The sequence below is a fragment of the Puma concolor genome, chromosome B2 (assembly GCF_028749965.1).
Source record: "Puma concolor isolate L17-30 chromosome B2, mPumCon1.1.hap2, whole genome shotgun sequence".
Taxonomy (NCBI): Eukaryota; Metazoa; Chordata; class Mammalia; order Carnivora; family Felidae; genus Puma; species Puma concolor.
The window spans coordinates 126239708-126254080 of NC_141671.1; the positions used below are offsets into that span (position 1 = coordinate 126239708).

Consider the following 14373-nt stretch of genomic DNA (forward strand, 5'->3'; position numbering starts at 1 on the left):
AAGAAGAGCCATGTGAAGACAAAACGAGAAGCTGGCCATCTGCAAGCCAGGAAGAAATCTCTCACCAGCAAGCAAATTTTCCAGCACTTTGATCCTGGATTTCTAGCCTCCAGAACTGTGGAAAAAACATCTGTGTGTAAGCCATCCAGTCTGGGGTATTTTGTCATAGCAGCTGGAGCAGACTAATGAATACACAGTTTATGTATCTATTCTCCTACTGAAGGACAACTTGGTTACCAAGTTTTGGTAATTATGAATACAGCTGCTATAAACAGCCAACATGCAGGGTTTTGTGTGGATGTAAGTTTTCAACTCATCTGAGTAAATACTAAGGAGTGTAACCACTAGATCGTATGGTAAGAGTAGCTTCAGCTTTATGAGAAACTGCCAAGCTGTCTTCCACAGCATCTGCACCATTTCGCATTTCCACCAGCAGTGAATGAGAGTTCCTATAGCTCCACATCTACACCAGCATTTGATGGTGTCACTGTCCTGTATTTGGGCCATTCTAATAGGCATGTGGTAGTCCTTCATGGTTGTTTTGGTTTGCATTTCCTTAATGCCATAACCTGTGGAGTATCTTTCCATAGGCTTATTTGTCCTCCACATACCTTCTTTGCTGAGGCGTCCAGGTCTTTTGTCCATTTTTAAATCAGGTTGTTCATTCCCTTGTCGTTGAGTTTTAAGAGTTGTTGGTATATTTTGGATATTAGCCCTTTGTCAGTTCTGTCTTTTGCAAATCTTTCTCCCACTTTGTGGCTTATCTTCTCATTGTCTTGACAGCATCTATCACAGAGCAGAAGTTTTTACTTCATTAAATAATCAACATATAACCCTGTTTTATGTGTGTATCTATTTGTTTAAGAACACCTTATTTAATAGACACCATTGACTCATTAACACTGAACTCACAGACAACGGTTCTGTAAAACACGCCTGGAGGAAGCTAGTCTGACACATTGCCGTCTTGGTGATCTCAGGCTTCTACTCAGGCTGCCATAACAAAATACCACAGACTGAGTAGCTTAAAGAAATTGAATTTCCCACGGTACTGGAAGCAGGAAAGTCAAAGACCAAGGTTATGGTAGGTTTCTGGTGGAAGCTTTCTTCCTGGTTTTAGATGGACACTTTGCCCTCACTTAGCCTTTCGCCCGAGTACAGTGCACAAGAGAAAGCCCTCATCTCTTTTGATAACAGTCAGGACCCACCCGTAAGACCTCATTTGACCTTGATTACCTTCTTAGATGTGCCATCTTCAAATAGAGACACACGGGAGATTAGGGCTTCAGCATATAACTTTTGGAAGACACTAACATTCAGCCCTTGTCACCTATGATTTCTCCATAAGGCACTTCGCAGCCTTCTCACTCTTAGGAGCCATCCACAGCACGTCAACACTGTCCTCAAGGGGCCACTGTCAACAGCAAAATCACCAACACAAAGCACGAAAATGCGAAAAGTTGAGCACCAAATAGGTCATGTAAGGAATACTTGCTGACAGTGTGAGTCCTGAAGTAAGACCCGGTGTCACCCTATTTGACCCCAGCTGAGAAGGGGCAAAACAGGCAACTCAAATTACTCACCACTCTGCAAACAGCCATGGATGTGTAAAAGGCTGATTTGGGGGTTAAAACAAGTTTTAGTGATTAGGCAAATTCACAAATATAAAAGCAGCAAATAATGAGGATTGACTACATATATTTTAGATAAGTCGACGGTATCATTCAAGTAAGGGGCTGCTCAACCTGCCCACTTGGATCTGAAGAAGTTCCTAGGACAGGAGGCCTATGCCGACACATCATGGTCATCTAGGTATTTACAAGGGGGGAAGGTCATGAGTAGACAGGAAAGGTCTAGCTGGCAATCTGGAATCTCCCTTTTCTCTTTCCTCACAGGATGCTGAGTTTAGAGCCAGAGGACCTGCCACAGGCCGGCTGTGGCAAAGCAAGGTGACCCTCCAGCAAAGGCTGCAAGTAGACAACCGGGCCAAGAAGCTTAAGGAAAAACATCAGAAACTCAGGGTTCTGTAGCTCTTCAGAATTGAAGAGAAGCAGAGTCAGTGAGTAGGAAACGTTCCCGTTCCTCAGTCTGCAAGTCCTGAGCCACCCAAGTGGCTTAGTCGGGTAAGTGTCCAGCTCTTGATTTTGGCTCAGGTCACGATCTCACGTTTCGTGGGTTCAAACCCCGCGTCAGGCTCTGTGCTGACAGCATGGAGCCTGCTTGGGATTCTTTCTCTCCTTCTCTCTCTGCCCCTCCCCTGCTCACACTTGCATGTGTGCTTTCTCTCTCTCTCTCTCTCTCTCTCTCTCTCTCTCTCCCCTTCACTCTCAAAATAAAAAAAAAAAAATTAAAAAAAAACTTAAAAAATTAAAAAAAAAAACAGGAAAAAGAAAAGAAGAAGGAAGGAAGGACATACTCTTGAAAACAAACTTGAGAGAGCCAGAGTTCTCCAGCTGCAGCTTTCAGCTCTGGAGGGCAACAGAACTACCTGGACAGAGGCTGCCCCCTGGATATGTGCAGATTCCGGCCAGTAGGACGCATGAGCCTTCAGGAGGCCAGGGGTCTGTCCGTACCCCACCAACACAACAGGGGACCAGTAAGCCATGCTCTTTTCCAAGAGTACACCCAGACTCTTCCATTTCATCTAGATTGTAACACGGTGGGGAAAGCCAGGCTAACTGAGCCACTGGGCAGCTTTATCCAGTAGTGACTTGAGATGGCCTAAGAGACTCTTTAAATTACTAGGGTTTTAAATCAGATTGAACAGTTAGCTTTTCTCCCAGTTACTTACCAATGGGTGGGGGCTCGGGAAGAGTGCCAGTTTAATTAGAAGATAAGGAAATTCCTTTCTCTCAGTATATCTCAGCTGTACTGTGAGCTGAAATATATGGTCCAATTATACACACACACACACACACACACACACACACACACACAGTTTTTTAATTTGTTTAATTGTGGTCATAACCTAGTGAGAAAAATAGAAAATCCCTCATTCATTAATCATGATGACAAGGCCGTTTATGAGTGCTCTAAATGTGAGTTACATTGACTTGTTTTATCCAGAGGGCAGCAGTGAGCTTTGGCAATGTTAGCAAAGGAAGACACTGGATGGTTGTCTGCAAGCTGATGATGCCACTCAGTCTGAATGTCCCTGGAAGGCTGCTCCAGTGCATTCAAATGTAATTATTGCTGTTTTCGGTCTTGACTGCAACAGATGAACTTTTCAGGTGCCCAAGCAGCAGAGCCCAGCCAGACCATCTTCTTTCCTCTTACTCCACATCCCCTGATGAGTCCCAGGCACTTGGCCTGGGCCATCTCCTGTAACTGATTCTCTTCGTGGTATCGACGGCTTCATTTTGATGAATTACTCACTCCTGTAATTGTCCAGCCATTCTTCATGTCTGTGATCTTGTCCTTGAGATTTAGAACATGCTGATTATCTTTCATCGCTTCTCCTGCCAATACTATCCACTTACTGCCTCTCTCCCCTGTTCTGTGCCCTTGAATTCCTGAGACGACGCGTTCAGGATTCTTGCTGCTGGCTTCCAGTTGGATTTCACTTCCTCCCTCCCTGCACCCTCCTTACTTCCATGCAGAGTCTCTAGCAAGTTGCTACATTCCTCTTTGACCACAGCCTCTCCGGGGCGGGGGAGGAGGGGGCTTCCTCATCAGCTCCCATCACGCAGTGGGATTTAGTGACAGTCCCCTTGATCCATCAGCCCGCCTGTAGGTGGTGATGGCTTCTCACTGTTGCAAGTCTCTGAGTCCTTTATTTCCATTTCCCTTACACTGCCCATTCCTCCATAATTTCTTCACTGAAATTTTTTTGTGTTCAGTGACAGGAGTTGGATTCTGCTCTCTGATACTCTAGTAACCTCTAATTTACTACTTGTGATACTTCCTTGAGGGTTCCACAGACCATCTGCTTTCAGAATCATTGTAGGTGCTCGCTAAGAACACAAATTCCCGGGACCCATGCCAGCACCTTCCCAGTCAGAATGTTTGGGAGAGCTCAGTGGAGATTAGGCTGTCTTCATTTTAACCCATTCAGAGCCCCCACCAAAACCAAAGACCTTCATATGAGTCTCCTGTCTGCTTGGAGTTGGCTAGCACCCGAGTGTGTTCCTGAGCCTGTCAGTAGTTTTCCAGAACCTTCAGGTAAAGCTCCTCTTTATTCTTAAGAATGAATCAAAGATTAATTACATGTATTTCAAGTAATTTAAACTTCTAAGAGAAAGAAGTGTCTATAAATAAGATATTTTTGAGCCAAACCCACTACATGTTTGGAGGCTTGCCACAATGAATCCCCATCTACACTCTCAGGAACTCAGAGCGCACCTGTTAGAAGGGAGCTAGAATGTTCAGTCCAGTTTGCTCAGCCACGAAATGGTCCCTATTACAAAGCCACCCCTGTTTCTTCTGCACTCACTGTTTGGAATTCTGAGAGAATTCAGAAGAGCAGTAAACACAGCAGCCATCTGGTTCCACTTACAACAAACTTTATAGAAGGGAAACCAAGCTGAAGGGACTCGCCTAAAGCCTCACACCTGGTCAGTTTGTTTAGTGCATTTTTTCATAGGTTTTCTTCCTCCAAAACAGACTTCAGGTGTTGCTTACATATAACTTGTGACAGAGGTGGCCCTCTAGGTCAGGTCCTTCCTCTGACACTTAAATCGGTGACATCAGAGTGAAATGTTAATTTTTTTTTTTTTGAGGATTGTATTAGTTTCCTATTGCTCATAACAAATTATGCAAATTGAGTGGTTTCAAACAACAATTAGTTATTACCCCTACAGTCTCTGTAGATCAGAAGTCCAGGCCCACCTGAGCTAGGTCTTCTCTGCTCAGGGTTTCACAAACTGAAGTAAAGGATTGGCCAGGCTGCATTTCTGTGGGTCAGGGTCCTTTTCCCCAAGCTGATATGATTGCTGGCAAATTCAGTTCCTTATGGTTGTAGGACTGAGGCCTCTGTTCTCTTGCTGGTTGTCTGCCAGGGTTATTCTTGGCTCCTAGAGGCCCTCTGTAGTTCTTTGCCATGTGGCCTCCTCCATAGGCCCTCTGTCACCTTGAATTGTTCTGATGTTGTTTTTTGTTTTGTTTTGTTTTGTTTTTGTCTCTGACATCTAGATCCAGTTGTAATGGGCCTGTGTGATTTAGTCAGACCCACCGAATAATCCCCTTTTTAGTTAACTCAAAGCCAGATGATCAGTAACCTCATCATGAGAGGGATGGGCCCTCGTGTTCAGAGGTTCTGACTACACTCAAGGAGAGGGAATTATACAAGAAGTGTGTACCAGGGGTGGGACTCTTGGGGCCAGCTTAAACTTCTGCCTATCACAAGGTCTTAAAGCAGCAAACATTTACTGAGTGCTGCACATGGGTCTAAACTTTGGTAAAAGATGAACTGGGCATAATTTGAGATTTTTAAGAGTTTATTTAAGCAAAAACTAATTCCAACTGGGCAGCCTCAAATCTGAAGTGTCCAGGAGCATGCTCCAGACTAGAACTATGGGAAAGACTTATACAGAGAATATAGGAAAGAAAAAAAAAAAGAAAGAAAGAAAGAAATTATTTGATTGCCTGTAGCTTAAAGTCCAGCTAACTGGCTGCGGTTGGTTGTCCTTGGCATTTCCATTTAGTAACTCTGAAGCATTTACAGGGTTAGATTTGGGGGTGTTTATGCAGGCCACCATGGCGTTAGAGCCACCAGTCTAACTGTCCCCAGTTTAATTAATCTAATAACCGTATACATGTTCTAACCCATATAATCCTTACAACAGCTCTAAGGAGTAAATACCATTATTATTACCATCTTCTTTTTATAGACAGCATGTATAAGAGCAAATAAATTTAAGAAGTGTAATTCCCCCTGTTGAAAACAAGGGAAGAGACTCTTTCTCCTGTCCCCTTTCTCTCACAATTTCTTTCTTTGGCCTTTTCAAAAATACAAATCTCCGGCCAGTCTCTAGCAACTCAGGAATGTTTTCTCCAGAACTGGAGGCCATCTCTTTGAAAGGTAATGATCAGGGAAGATGACACCTAATCTCCTGATGTCCTGGGAAGAGAAGGGCCTACTGGTACCTGATTCCAAATTGCAAAATCCACCTAATGAAATGGGTTGGATCCCTTTATTACATGACAGTGAGATTTCTTTCTGTCTTTGCAATCTCTTTAACTGATGTATCACATTCTGGTTTAATGTTTACCCAATAATAAAATTGTCCTATTTCTTTTCTACCTTTGTAGTGATGTTTTCAGGGTTGGGAAGAGATTCAGAGAAGTTAAGTCACCTGTCAGGGACACCTTACTGCTGAGTGGCAGAGTTTAGATCGTGAGCTCGGGTTGTCCACATATCTACCCACCTCACTGTCTTGCTGTTGTATTACCAACAATAGCTTGTGGCTTCTAACTGTTCTTTAGCTAAAGCTTCTCCAGACACTGTTCTATGGCCAATGAGGCCTCCATATCTGATCCTTTAGATCAGGGTTCCTCAACCTTAGAAATATGGACCATTTAGGCCATGTAACTCTTTGTTGTAGAAGCTGTCCAGTACTTTGTAGGATGTTTAGCATCACACCTGGCCTCTACCCACTAGATGCCAGTAACACACCCAGTTGTGAAATCAAACGTGTCTCCAGACATTGCCAAATATTTGGGAGGATTAGGGGCAAAATCACTCCAGGTTGAGAATCACTCCTTTAGTGGAAGAAGTAGGGGACGCACACACACACACACACACACACACACACACACCCCATGTGCTTGGCCAGGAGCAGGGAAGGAACCGCACATGGAAGAAAGGCTTTGACTTTGACTTTCACAGAATGGCTGAGGACCACTAGTCTGGTAGTTGGGGCTGCAGCCTCGTAAATCTTGTCCTTTCAGAAACAAGAAGAGACCAGTGTTGGCCGCAGTGTCCTCATTTCTTCACCCTATTCTTTTTTCTGGTTTGGTTGCAGAAATGCCTGAGAAGAACAAGTCACAATAAAAACTGTTCTCCTTACCAAAGATGTTTGCAGCTCTGGTTTATTGTGTATTTCTCTATCTTTAGTGAAAACTAAAGTCTCATTAAGTCCCCTAAAAGATCTTTTGGGGGAAAATGTTAATGAGTTTGGTCCAAGACTGAGCTTCAGATTTTATACAGCTGCAGACCATAGCACAAAAGTGACCTCAGCCTGGAAAAGTCTCAACTTAAAGCCTGGGAACAATCAAAAAAAATTTTTTTCAGGATTATTTCCCTGCTACATTCAAAACTTTGCGTCTTTCCTCTACTAACAAGAAACATATATACACACACACACACACACACACACACATATATATGTGTATATATATGTATATATATCTATATATATGTATGTGTATATATACACATATATATGTGTATATGTATATATATATGTATGTGTATATATATGTATATATGTATATGTATATATATATGTGTATATATATGTATATACACACACATATATATATATATATACATATTTCAGAGCAAGAAAACTTATGAACTGAAAATCAGCCTAATGTGCTTTCACCTTTTGCCCGAACATTCTGTACTTTAAATGTACTTGAGAACCAATGCCGTCTTTGTTCTGTGGCCATTTCCGCCCAAACTGTGTAAAGGACTATTCCTTTCCCGCAGTCAGCAAATAATCAGTATGTACCAAAGATCTGCTATCTCGCTGGTACTGTAGGAAGAACAAAGAATCATAAGGTCCAGTTTCTCTACTCTCAAGTTTAGGTCACTGCTATGAGAAAGCAGTTTCGTGTCTGAGATGGAATAACATTTGCAAACATTTCCAATTTGCGAGTTCTACACACAAACATGATAGGTTGCAAAAGTGGGCTCACCGCTTGTTGTTTATAAGTAAAAGGAGACCAAAAGGTGTTTACAGTTGCTGCTTGATGTATTTCCACCAAACAGAAGTGGGAATGATTCCTTTCATGTTTTAGAATTGGACATAGGCTCTTTCTCTATACTCGGATACCTTATGGTTGCATTAGGCCTCTTTTGACTGAAAGAAAACAGCTTCAACTAAAATAAAGATCTATTGAGGAAGATTATATTTCACTTGATGATCTTTCCAAAGTTCTCTGAAATCCCTTTAGCAACCACAGTTATGCAGATGCCAACAAATGTTAAATTTATGAAAACCTCAGTCATTTTTTTACCACATTTTTACCATGCTTGAGTTTGAGGTTATTAAGCCTGCAGACTAGACTTGCTTACATGAACCTTAGGCTACTGTGTATCTAGTCTCCATGCCTTGGCTGGGTAGCCTGATGGATCCTATTTTACCTCTGCTATTACGAACCTAACGCTCGGCCTTGATCCTGATCCCTCTAGTACTTTCCACTACGCGGCCGCCAAGGATGAAGACTGCCTTCCAAATCTCTACGACGGGAATCAGGAAGCTTCTAACCTTGGGAAAATCCCTGCTAAACTGACTATGACGTCACAAACATTAGTACAAGGGTAGGCTGACCTGACCTCTCTACTTCTCGAAACCAACATTACTAGAGGGCATTGTACGGTGCAGGAGAGGAATAACGTTTCCTCTCCTCTCATGTTTGCTTCCTGGAGGCTGTGAAATAACCTGACTGAAGGAAACCAGAGCATGTCAGCCCAAAACATGCCACTTTGGCATATTGGTTATTTTTTTTTTTAATTTTTTTTTTCAACGTTTTTATTTATTTATGGGACAGACAGAGACAGAGCATGAACGGGGGAGGGGCAGAGAGAGAGGGAGACACAGAATCGGAAACAGGCTCCAGGCTCCGAGCCATCAGCCCAGAGCCTGACGCGGGGCTCGAACTCACAGACCGTGAGATCGTGACCTGGCTGAAGTCGGACGCTTAACCGACTGCGCCACCCAGGCGCCCCTCATATTGGTTATTTTGAATTCAAGGCACTTAAGAAACAGCAGGTACAAAAGGGACACTCTGAGCCTCCTTTTCTCCCAGAAAGTAGGAGATAAAGCCCCCATGTGAAAGATGCCCTCCCTGTAGCGGAAGGAAGGCAGGCAGGCTTATCACCAGAGACAGGGAATTGGGGGCCAGGAAAGCTGTACTCACAAACCTTGTTAAACTCACCCTTATCTTCCTGGTTACTTCCTCACAACTCAGTACCCAAAGCCCAATCCCTCTGCCTTGTCAATTTTTCACAAGTGGATGGTTTCTTTATCTAAAAGGTATCACAGCTTCCTGCTCTTCATTCTCTTGTGAAGGCTTACCTGAAGGTGTTAATCGGTCTTATGTCAGTTTAATTCTCGGGCCCAGTTTAAGACACCCAAAGAGATTAGAGGAGATTTTGTCCCCCCTGCATGACAGAAGACAGATTCACAGGAGAAATGCATACAAATTTATTGGATGTTACTATTTTAATGTGATGGGGAAGGCCTGCAGAGGAAAGAAATGAAAACCCCCAAAGAAGACTCCGGCTTATGTGCCATTTTAGCTAAGGGCACTAAATTATAAAGGGACTAGACGAAGGAAAGGGGTTTGGGCTTCCGGGGAGTGACTAGGAAATATATGGGCGAAATTAATGGAAGATAGGGTTATTTTCATAAGATCTGTTTGTGCAGAATCATCTCAGCATTAACTCTTGTCTCTAGTGATGAGAATATTCTCCTTTCTGGGGAGCCTGGGTGGCTCAGTCGGTTGAGTGTCCGATTTCAGCTCAGGTCATGATCTCACAGTTTGTGAGTTTGAGCCCCGCGTCGGGCTCTGTGCTGACAGCTCAAAACCTGGAGACTGCTTCGGATTCTGTGTCTCCCTCTCTCTCTGCCCCTCCCCTGCTCACTCTCGGTCTCTCTGCCTCACTCTCTCTCTCAAAAAACAAAAAAAAAAAAAATTTTTTTTTTAATTTTAAAAAATTATTTATGGGGCGCCTGGGTGGCGCAGTCGGTTAAGCGTCCGACTTCAGCCAGGTCACGATCTCACGGTCCGTGAGTTCGAGCCCCGCGTCAGGCTCTGGGCTGATGGCTCAGAGCCTGGAGCCTGTTTCCGATTCTGTGTCTCCCTCTCTCTCTGCCCCTTCCCCGTTCATGCTCTGTCTCTCTCTGTCCCCAAAAAAATAAATAAAAACGTTGAAAAAAAAATTATTTAGTTGGAAGAGTTTCTGTGGTGTACATTTGGAGGGAGCTATAATTCATTGTTTATCTCCTTCTAATCTCTTAGAAATAGTGTAGTGTAAGGGCAACAGAGGGAGACTAGGGATCAAGGTACTTGCCCTATTTCATTGCTCATTTGCTCTCAGACCCAGGTCTCTGGACCTCAATTTGGTTGCCTTTGAAAGGAAACGGCAGACTAGATTATTTGAATTTTGCATCCCAGTGCTTAGGTCCTATAAAAAGCTATTCAAAGCCATGCATTCCTGTTCATTCCAAAAGCTTTTACTGTGGGCAGTGTTCAGTGCTAGGTGCATTACACCAAAGGGAATCAAAAAGTGGCCATTGTTTGAGAGTTAATGGTCTAGAAGAAGACATAAGATAAGCACATAAATAACAATAAGCGATGTATAAAATGATAATCACTTTTGGGAAGGAACAGATAAAGCAATGTCTGTTTAAAGTTGGTGGTCCGGTGTGTGGGGTTATAGCTCAGGGGTCGAGCATTTGACAGCAGATCAAGAAGTTGGTGGTCCATTTATGGATAGCCAGGTAAGATGTTACCCCTCAGTCAGATTGCTTATGTAAATGTGATTAAGGGCAGGGAAAAAAATGTGATTTAATTCCCTTTCTTTGTTGAAATAATATATTTTTAATGTTTATTTTATTTTTGAGAGAGAGAAAGAGAGAGGGAGAAAGTGGGGGGAAGGGGCAGGGAGAGAGAGAGAAAGAGAGAGAGGGACAGAGGATCTGAAGCAGGCTCTGTGCCAACATCAGAGAGCGCGATGTGGGACTCTAATTCATGAACCGTGAGATCGTGACTGAGCCGAAGTCAGACGCCTAACCGACTGAGCCACGCGGGCACTCCTGAAATAATACTTTTTATGATTATTAAAGTATTATTAAAGAAAATTCTAAATAATACTATAAATAATAAAGATTATTAAAGAAAATGGGGGGGGAAGGGGCACCTGGGTGGCTCAGTCGGTTAAGCATTCAACTTAGGTTCAGATCATGATCTTGTGGTTCGCGGGACTGAGCCCCGTGTCGGGCTCTGTGCCGACAGCTCAGAACCTGGAGCCTGCTTTGGATTCGGTGTCTCATTCTCTCTCTGCCCCTCCCCCTCTCGCACTCCACCTCTCTCTTTCTCAAAAATAAGTAAACATTAAAAACATGAAAGAAAGAAAGAAAGAGAGAGAGAGAGAGAGAGAAAGAAAAGAAAATGGGACTACCTGGTGGCTTACTCAGTTGAGCATCCAACTCTTGATTTCAGCTCAGGTCATAATCCCAGGGTCATGGGATTGAGTCCCACCCTCTGTTCTGGGTGTGGAGACTGCTTGAAATTCTTTCTCTCTCTCTCTCTCTCTCTCTCTCTCTCTCTCTCTCCCTCTGTCCCTCTCTCCCAGTCACTTGCTCTCTCTCTCTTTCTCTCTAAAGAAAGGAAAGGAAAGGAAAGGAAAGGAAAGGAAAGGAAAGGAAAGGAGAGGGGAAAGAAAAGAAGAAAATGGGTAAGAGACTCCAACAGGCAGTCATGAAAGGCCAGTCAACACATGAAAAGGGGCTCGTTAGTTGACAAGGAAATGCAATTAACCATCCTGAGATACCACTCCACACCCACCCAAAGGGCTAAGATTAAAATGACTGATAACTCCAAGTGTTCATTAAAATGTGCAACAATGGCAACGCTCCTAAGCTGCTGGTGAGTGTGGAAATTCATACAATCATTTTGGAAAATTGTTTGGCGTCACTGCTAAGGCAACTAAATGTGTACCTACTGGAGGATCCAGATATTCTACTTCTAGGTTCAAACCCAACAGAAACGTATGTGCCCTTGTAAATGAATGAAAAGACATGCACAAGAATATTGGTAGCAGCGTGATTCATAACAGCCCCAAACTAAAAACAACCCCAATGTCCATCAGCAGTAAAATGGATAAATATTGGTAGATTTATGAAGTATATATAACTTCATCTCTTAGGGATACACTGTAAAAACTATGGTATGTTTCTTTATGGGTTTTTTTGTGCATATATAATATTAAGGAAACACACCCTACATCCTTTCCCTAAAAATGTAATAAACACTTCTTCATACGATAAAACATTATAAACATGTTAATATCATGCAAAAGTTGACTTTATTCTTGTTATGATATTTAACATGCCCTATTTGTCAAACGCTGTGTTAAGTATTTTGTATTCTTATCCAGCCTAACCCCCAAGTCTTGTGTTCCAACCCAACCCTGAAGTCCTGGTCATTTGCTTCTGGCCCCAAAGCCCCAGCCTCAGGCCTCTGGTATATTAGCCTGCAGACCATTCCTTTATTTCCTTACCAAACTGTCAGCAACCAGGGCCACCACCTTAGACCCTCTGGCTTAGACAATTCCATCTACCAGGGCAACACCAACACTTGTGACAAAGCGGTTCTAGAGCCATACTTGCTACTGGTATGGCTGTTCTCCAGGTCCTCTAGTCCTTTCTGAACTTTCTACCGTATCACCTCACTCCTGCCCAAACAATCCTGCTTAAAAAACTAAGTTCAAGAGAATCAGAACACTGACAATACACTTCTATAATTGCCCTATTCCCTTTTCCTTCCCACAATCCCCTAGGCGGGAAAGCATTGACTTGACATCACCTCTCCTTGGCTGGACCTCCTCTTCCTAAGGTAGTAAAACCATATGGTCTAACTATAATAGGCCCAAAGGAAGTCTTTTTATGCAATGATAGGAACTGTATGGTCTGAGTCCAGGCTCAACCCTTGACATGGGACCAGGAGACAACTAGCAATTAGTAAATATCCCACCCAAAAATGCATCCTGTACTATCTAAAACTTTAGATCCTCATCTCACAATTATTATTTTGGGTACAGCATGAGTGCTTGCTTCATATGCCTCTCCTGAAGTGTAATCATTATTTATTTTTTTGAATCACCACATTTACAGACAAAAAGAGAGAGAGAGAGAGAGAGCGAGAGAGAGAAGAAAAATAATCTTCAGTTATTTTAATTTCAATATTTTAAATTCCTAACATTGAAATGTTTTTCATTTGTTAACAATTTTTATTTCTTTTTAGTTTCATGCAATGTTGCATTTTTTCCTTATATTGGAGTTTTTCTCAGAGATTTTTATCATTTATTTTGAAAAAATCAAATATAACAATTGTTTGTCATGTTGGTTGAAAATATATTCCCCAGTTTATTTACCTTTTAATTTGGTGTATGTAGTGCGTTTGTTGCACCAAAGTTTAAAAAATTATGTTATCAAATTTATCAGTGTTCTCTGTTTCTCATTACCTTTAAACTTGAAAGATCCTTCCACATACAAAGATCTGGTAAATATTTACGTACCTTTTCCTTTTTTAAAAACATTTATTTATTTTGAGAGAGAGGGAGAGCAGAAGGGCAGAGAGAGTGAGAGGGAGAATCCCAAGCAGGCTCCACACTGTCAGCTAGACCCAACATGGGGCTGGATTCCATGCTTAACAGACTGAGCCACCCAGGTGTCCCATGCATGCTTTCTAAAATGTTTATGGTCTGATCTTTTTATAACTAAGGGTTTCCATGAGGTTAAAAATCTAATATGTTTACATTTATCCTCTTAGTAAGATAAATTTCCAAACTGGAAACTTCTTTTATTGACTACCTACTATGTGCCAAATATTTTGTATATGTTTTCGTTGACTCTGCTTGAAATGCTTGTAGATGGGCATAATTATTTTCCCTTTACAAGATATAAAATTCAAGATCAGAGATATCAAAAGCACCAATTTGCCCCACAATGAGGACAGCTAGTGAATGGAGCAACTGGACTTGAACCCAGTGGGACTGATTATAGGACAGAGGGGCACTGTAGATCTTCCCGCCTGCTGTGGCTATTTGCTAAGCCAGGCACCGAAGGGCTGAGTCATGGCTGCGAGTGTTTAAACACAGCTGATTTCTCCAAGTTTCCTTTTCAGTTTCCAAATTCACAGTGCTATTTCACGTAGCTTCAGTTGGGGTAAAGAGAGTGACTGGGCCACATTTCTGAGGAAAATGATGATGGGTTTCTCTTCTTTTCATCTCTACTCCCACTCCCAAACCATGTTATTAAAAAGCAACAGCGGGGCCTGGGTGGCTCAGTTGGTTAAGCATCCAACCCTTGACTTCAGCTCAGGTCAAGATCTCATCGTTCATGAGATCAAGCTGCGTGTCGGGCTCTGCCTTGACGGTGGGTGTGTAACCTGCTTGGGATTCTCTCTTTCTCCCCTCCCCTC

At 42.6% G+C, this 14373-nt stretch overlaps 2 long non-coding RNA genes across 3 annotated transcripts in view; one reads left to right on the forward strand and one right to left on the reverse strand.

The window, feature by feature from the left end:
* Nucleotides 1-703: 703 nt before the first annotated feature.
* The window catches only part of LOC147581240 (uncharacterized), a 66377-nt gene continuing 52707 nt past the window's right edge, over nucleotides 704-14373 (reverse strand). For both annotated transcript variants that reach the window (XR_015251571.1, XR_015251570.1), the window contains exon 4: nucleotides 704-786. This is a non-coding gene — a long non-coding RNA (uncharacterized LOC147581240). The remainder of the gene's footprint in view (nucleotides 787-14373) is intronic.
* LOC147581241 (uncharacterized) overlaps nucleotides 8531-14373 on the forward strand; it is a 33383-nt gene continuing 27540 nt past the window's right edge. Inside the window, exon 1 of the long non-coding RNA XR_015251573.1 lies at nucleotides 8531-8629. This is a non-coding gene — a long non-coding RNA (uncharacterized LOC147581241). The remainder of the gene's footprint in view (nucleotides 8630-14373) is intronic.